A 7,879-nucleotide genomic window follows, 5' to 3' on the forward strand; every position below is an offset into this window, starting at 1 on the left:
AGCCTGAGTCCTAATGTAGGAACCTCAAAGGCTACGACCTTGACCATCCGACACATGCGATGGAGGATGGAATACCTGAAGAATCTTAGCATTGCCTACAAGTACCTCAGTACCGGGCAAAAATAACGTTGAGTGGCTCCCACGCTAGCAAGTAAGAGGGGGCAGCACCACCACTCTTCCAGGGAGTAAGACGAGCAGGAAGCAGACTCAATAGATTCTCCTATATATACTTATATATCTCAAATATATATTTGTATACCTCACCCACAGGACATGATGGGTGCCAGGGATAACCCATCAGCCTGATGCCAATAGGCTGGATGACAGGATTCATCCTCCAATCTACAGGAACATGGAGTTTCAGTGGGAACGTCCTTTCGAGAACACCCTTAGAGGCTTGTGGAGGGCACTGAGGCCGCCACAGAGGCCCTAAGCATGAACAGGAGATCCCGTTAGAGAGCGGGATGGAACACCAGTACTGAAGCCAGTGGGCAGTAATAAACTGGGTTCAATGCCCTCCCTAACTTAATTGTTTAGTTCCTAGTAGAGTGGGGTTCTAGTATGGATGTCCTGACCACCTCGGTGGAAAGGGCAACCTAATTATGGGTGGGACCCCCTCAGGGGCCAGACCCATAGTCTCCATAACTCTGGTCGGGGATGAAATAATATACCATCAGCCTGAGACAGAAGATCTCTCCTAATAGGAATTTTCCATGGAGGACTCTCCAAGAGACTAATAAGGTCCGAAAACCAAATTTGGGCCGGCCAGTACGGAGCTACAAGGAGTAGTCTCACTCCGTACCTCCTGACCCTTTCTAGAACCCCAGGGAGCAGAGCGATCGGGGGAAAAGCATACAGATGTGACCTCAGCCACATCTGTACCGTGGCATCCAAGCCCAAAGGAGCTGGATGTGAGAGAGAGTACCAGAGCGGGCAATGAGAGTTCTCATGAGAAGCGAACAGGTCAACCTCCGCCCGGCCAAACTCTCTCCATATAAGCTCAACCACTTCAGGGTGGAGCCGCCATTCCCCGGGCCTCAGCCCCTGCCTCGACAGGATGTCTGCTCCCATATTTTCAACCCCAGGAATATAAATAGATCTGACAGAGAGAAATTTGTCCTGGGACCAAAGAAGAATTTGATGCGCCAGTCTACAAAGAGGGCGAGATCTCAAACCTCCTTGGCGGTTGATATAAGAGACCACCGACATATTGTCTGTCCTAACAAGAACATGATGGCCTCTGAGGTCTACAAGGAAGTGCCTCAGGGCAAAAAATACAGCCAACATCTCCAAGCGATTAATATACAATGTGAGATGATGGTCTTTCCAAGTACCTCGGGTGTAACGGCCCTCCATAACCGCACCCCAGCCCGTGAGGGACGCATCCGTGGTCAGAGTTTTTCTCTCACATGGTGCTCCCAAAACCGGGCCCTGAGACAGGAACCATGGTTTCTTCCATACGACAAGAGAACGAAGGCATCTGCGCGTAACTCTGATCGTACGAAAAGGGTTTCCCAGAGGAGAAAATCCCTTGTTCCTGAGCCACCACTGCAAGGCCCTCATATGGAGCAGACCAAAGGGTACTACCGTGGAAGCTGCAGCCATAAGACCCAAAACTCTTTGAAAGTGTTTGACAGTGATAGCCTGGCCTAACCTAATACTCTTCATTGTGTTTAAGATAGTATTTATACAAGCAGGAGACACTTGTGCCCGCATTGTGACTAAGTCCCACTCTACTCCCAGGGACGTAGTCCTCTGAAGAGGAGTTAAGGAACTTTTCTTGACATTGAGTCTCAACCCCACACACCTCAGATGGCGCAAAACAACATCTCGATGTTGAATTGGTAGTTCTTTTTGACTGAGCCAAAATGAGCCAGTCATCTATAAGATACGGACCCCCTGAAGTCTCAATGGAGCAAGGGCCGTGTCCATACATTTAGTGAAGGTGCGAGGGGATAAGGCTAGGCCGACTGGAAGAGTCCAGAACTGATGCGCTTTTCCCCCCAAAAGCGGATCTCGGAAACTTCCTGTGATGGGGTTAGAAGGGAAAGAGGAGTTAAGGAGCTTGTGGATCTATCAAGACAGACCAGTCCTCGGAGCTGGTCTGACTGACAGTCGGTAACTTGAATCTGAACCCCCTCGGAGGTTGATCCAGTACCCTGAGATCCAAAATAAGGCCTAACTCCCCCCCCTCATAGGAACTATGAAGTGCCAGCTGTAGAACCCGGGCTCCCGTAACCAAGGAAGAGCCCACTTTGAGGTTTCCTGTGTTAAGAGGGACTAGACTTCCTGTTCCAAAAACCGACCCTGCTCGGGGCTGGCCGACATGTGAACCACCCTTAGTAGATAATATTTGTATATTAGCTCCACCATAAGCAGGACCCCCTAGGCTATATTTTGAAGACCCCTCGGGGTGTCTAAATATGCCATTATGGGGACCAGTCCCTCGAGACTGGCCTCGGCTATAAATTTCCAAATGGCTTTGGTGACCTGAAGCAGCTAACTGGCAGGAACTAACCAAAATATGCTCTCTACAGACCTCCTGAGAGGCGGCGAACTCGACAGTGCCGCAACGTCTTCGGGCAGATACTGCGATTTGTGTTCGCTGGAAGCCGATGTGTCCCGAAGCGCCATCGGCGGCGGGAAGCAAACATCGATTTCCTAAGGGCTGCATAAGGGGGCGAGACTCCTGTACTCGCTCTCCTGGGGGAACGCCCATAAGGGTCTGCGTGTTACGACAAGACCTCTTAGTTGAAGCCTTCTTAGCCAGAGAGACAGTCCTCAGACCTGTCTTCGGTATGGAGAGCTTCGTGCGAGAATGTTTCTTCTGGCCCCAAGCCTTATACGGGGGGGCACGAGAGGAAACCTTCTCAAAATATGAGGAGCTGGCGGCTGTCCCATGAGGCTGCCCCCTGGCAGCAACCCCATGAGACCTGGACTGACAACTGGGGATAGCTGATTGTCGCTCTGCCTCCTGAAGCCTCTCAACGGTTCTTGCCGCGTCGCCAAAGAGGCCAGAAGGTGAAAGGGGAGCATCGAGAAGGAAAGCCCTGTCTTTCTTCCCGATCCACAAGCGAATAAGCCATAAATGTCTCTCTGAGACGACTAGTGCTGCCATAGAACGGCCAATAGCACGGGCCGTCTCTTTAATAATACGGAGAGATAAGTCAGATACTCTACGATATTCAGTAATATAGAGTGAGACCTCCCAGTTATCATCCACCTGCTTGAGGAGGTCAGCCAGGTATGCCTGTAATAACCCCATCGTGTGTGGGCATGCACCAGCTCGACCACCGCCATATATGCTTTCCCTAACAAATTCGATGTACGAGATTTGGAGGGAAGTGTCTGAGCTATCAGGGGTGACGCAATGTCGGGGAGAAAATATTTCGCAAAATATTCCTCAACCCGAGCCATCACCTAATAACCATTTTCATTAGATTCCCTAATGGATGAGTAAATATATACATGGGGGAAAATAATTGAGATGAAAATGGATTTTTCCACGATCTTGATACCTCAGTATGGAGATCAGTGAAAAAGGGAAGGCTCTGACACGAAGATTGTGACTGGGTCTGCAGGAAGCGCTCATTCATTTTATTTTTCTTAGTCGCTTCCTGCTTATTATATGGCCATTTAACATTTAATTTAACCACTGCCCTGATTACAACCTCCAGCAACTCCTCACTAACGGGAATATGGGGTGGCGAATCCCCCTATCCACGTGATTCAGTGTTAATAGATAATATCTAACTCCTCGGAGCCAGATAAATCAAACGCTGTGTCTTTAACACGGTCGGAAGAAGCCGCAGCGCGGGCTTCCGAACCGTGCGCGAGACCAGTGGAGCTGGTTAATAAACACTGAGAAAGGGTCGCAACCGTCTCAGTATCATATGCCAGCCCCACGTGAGAATCACATGCATACAAGCGCCGCGCTGCCTCAACAGACGCGGGACCCGATGCACTGGAAACGCGAGCCTGATCTAATTGATCGAACAAGCTCAAACGGGAGCGGAGCTTTTTCATTGAAAACAGTTTGCACAGACAGCGCCCTCGAGCACCGCCCGTGCATGCTCCACTCCCAGACAAACTACACAAAGCGTGTGTGTGTCATCCTCGCTTAAATAACGTGGGCAAGGGGACGCACACTGCCTGAATAGCTTCTCTTTTTTCGCCATAAATAATACTCTTTTCACGGGACAAACAACACCAAATAGAACAGACAAGATGACATAGAGCGCTTGCTGAAGACCAGAAGCTAACATTTCCTGGTTCCTGTGACCCTTTTGTAGCTTCCGGATCACCGTCACATGCGACGTCACGGGTGACGTTGCACCAATCAAGATTGGAATAGTTCCATAGTTGACTTCAGACGCTTCATGCCGAAGGCATTCCCCAAAGTATCGAGTATCGATGCAGCGGGAGTTCCCTTTACGAAAGGGAACTGTGGGTGATTGTGAGTCTTTTAGCGACTAAAATAGGTTTAGTCTTATTTGCTTCCTAGAAAAGTACAAAATTACACAAAGAGATCATTTTGTTTTCGCTCCTATTTGCTATTCTCGTTCTCCCCTCGTATCTCTCAGGTGGAACATATTTTATGACCAAATGCTTTCTCCCATGATGCATTATGAAAACACCAAAACATCTGTGGCTGTTCAGTGCAGCTGTTGGCCAGAGCGCCGCCGTATGTGTGCTTTTGTGCGTTTTGTCTGTATAAATGACACTTTTGGTAGCCAGCCAGCTTTTCAGTAAAGCATGGCAAATTACAAGAATGGCATGAGCTGGTGTGTTTAATGGTCTGGAAGTGCCAATGACTGACTTGTGTCTCTTTCAAGGTGTATATCCAAGCACGACCTCTATTGATGGATTTCTGTGGAACATAACATAATATATTTAGAAACAAATGTCTGTGTTTTTATACAGTGAAAGTCAATGTTGTCAATGACTGATTATATGCAGAGTGACCACAGCTGGAGCATTCTTCAAAACGTGTCGTTTTATGTTCCACAAAAGTAAGAAAGTCATTTAGGTTTAAAATGGGCATGAGGGTAAATAATAACAAAAGTTTCAGTTTGGATTAACTGTCCCTCTAACTAGTTAATATATTGAATATATTTCAACATGAAAGTCAGAATGCAATATTTAAATAACATCAGATTAAGTGGCTGACATATATATATAAAAAAGTCATTTACTGCAGGACTATATTCCATTTGTTTCTGAATACAGCCATTTTCATTCTCCATCAAATGAACAAGAACAGACTTGGCATTTTAAATTGGCTCATTAATTCTTGTCTAATAAGTGTGCATATTAATTTAGAGCTCTTGAGCCAGAAAGGTTGTGGCGTCTTCCATTCCAGTTTCTGGGGTCATATGTGTTTAAAGATCTTTTAAGATAAACAGACTGATGAATTATTTGGTTACATACTCATTTCCGACCTCTGTTCCTTAACATAAAAGTTATGATCATTAATTTAATGAGAATTATGATAACTTCTATGTTTCTGCACTCTGTCATTGGACATTAGAGCTTCATTCATCTTTTGACAATTTACAGCTAGTTAAATTTGGTAATATTACTGCAGGTCTCTCTCTCTCTCTCTCTCTCTCTCTCTCTCTCTCTCTCTCTCTCTCTCTCTCTCTCTCTCTCTCTCTCTCTCTCTCTCTCTCTCTCTCTCTCTCTCTCTCTCTCTCTCTCTCTCTCTCTCTCTCTCTCTCTCTCTCTCTCTCTCTCTCTCTCTCTCTCTCTCTCTCTCTCTCTCTCTCTCTCTCTCTCTCTCTCTCTCTCTCTCTCTCTCTCTCTCTCTCTCTCTCTCTCTCTGTTCCTTTAGGGGTACACCAGCTTGCCACTAGGAAATACACTTAGAGGGCCATCTTTGTATCTCATTTACTTCTAAAGGTTCATAGCAATACATTTAGGATTCATATAATGTACATATTACTACTCTGCACCTTTCATGGTTAGATATCATACAAAGTTGCACCAAAAGGTAGACTTTTTGCATAGTGTTTTTTTTACAGTGTAATAGTATATGCCAGTGTGAGAGGCAAAAATGTTGTGCTCTATGACCATTCAGTGAGTCCTATGGAATGAGGAAAGTATTTTCCAAATGATTATGTGCTTAGAAAACAGTAACACACACATTATGTATGTATGCATGTATCTGCATTTAATTGAGTACACAGGTGTATGACCTGAGACCTCATGAGACATACATTATTGATCGTCGTCCATAATGCATTTGCAGTTAAATGCTGGCATATATGCTGACACCAGTATGTTTGATTGACATGTGTGTGGTATGTCTGATATCACTGGGGCTGATTTTCACCACTAGATGGCATTATTTCTACAGATGCCCTCACTTTCCTATGCCTGACATTGCATTAATATGCACATCCAGTCAGTCATTATCATTGGCTGGGTTTCTTATCAGTTCATTAAAAAATATAAAGCTGCCCCGCAGACCAACCGCATGGAGATCTATGGGACCCCTGCAAGCTGAATAGCAAAACCAATGTGGTCATTCTATGAAAGGCATTATTGATATAATATTCATATATTAATAAAAAAAGCAATTATGTCCATATTAAAAGGTAATGTTTATGTCTCTCACTGTCAGTAAAATTGACATTATATTAATCTGAGCTGTGGCCTGTAGGCAGACAGCTGTTAATCTTTGATGTGGAGGAGGATGACAGGTGATATTCCACAAAGTTATTCAGCCTAATGAGCGACAAGCTAATGCTTTCAGTCTTCCACAATCCAAAAACGTAGTGTAACAGTGTAAACAAACCTCAAAGATATGTGTGCATATCATACGCAAGCAACACACACACACACACACACACACACACACACACACACACACACACACACACACACACACACACACACACACACACACACACACACACGCATGCAAGCACGCACGGACTCCACACACACACACACACACACACACACACACACACACACACACACACACACACACACACACACACACATACACACACACAAATAAATAAATGCTGTCCTTTTGAACTTTTATCAAAGAATCCTGAAAAAAGAGGTTTTCATAAAAAAAAAAAAAAAAACGGCTGCTGAAAATTCAGTCACAGGAATAAATACAGTTGTATTTCACTATAACTTTTGAACGATAGTGTATAGTGCCTTGATATATGTAGAAATAAGTGAAAGAGAGAATGAGATAGTATTTAAACTTTTTTCAGCCACTATTTCTAGCTGAAATGTTGAAAAACAAGAGACCAAAGACTAAAAGAAAGGGGAAAGCTGACCTTAAATCAAATCTACAAGAAATTAGCATTAAACACCACACGCATATCCTCTCCAATAACAGCACAATAAGGTTGTAAAATCACAGGGTAGACAGACATGTGCTTGTTCAGGCAATGAATAAACTCTATTTAACGTGAACTCTCTTCTCAATTCCCTGAAATTAAGATTTACCTTAGTAAATAGTCACTGTTAATTAATGATAGACTTATTTAAGGTCATTAAGATGAGTCATTTTGCCACAGCGTCCCATAAAGATCAAAGTTTGTTTTGAGTTAAGGGGTCAAACTTTTGCGGTTCTCCTCAATTGTAATGTAACACACATCACATTCTAGTCTCGTGCAAAATTAACAAATTTGCTGACCGCAGTGACCCTGATCAGCAATGGCGATCGATGGGCCACAACAGCCATTCGCGAGGCAGTGGCCCCTGAGCGACCTGGCAAAAGCAGAGGCATTGAGGGAAATGAATTAGCTCTCGTATCCTGTACAACAAAGCTCTTCACATGGCTGAGTGCGGAGTGCATGTATAGACAGGCAGATAGAAAAATAGAGAGAGACATAGTTCATTGATCGCTAAA

Source organism: Squalius cephalus (assembly GCF_949319135.1).
Source record: "Squalius cephalus genome assembly, chromosome: 14".
Classification (NCBI taxonomy): Eukaryota; Metazoa; Chordata; class Actinopteri; order Cypriniformes; family Leuciscidae; genus Squalius; species Squalius cephalus.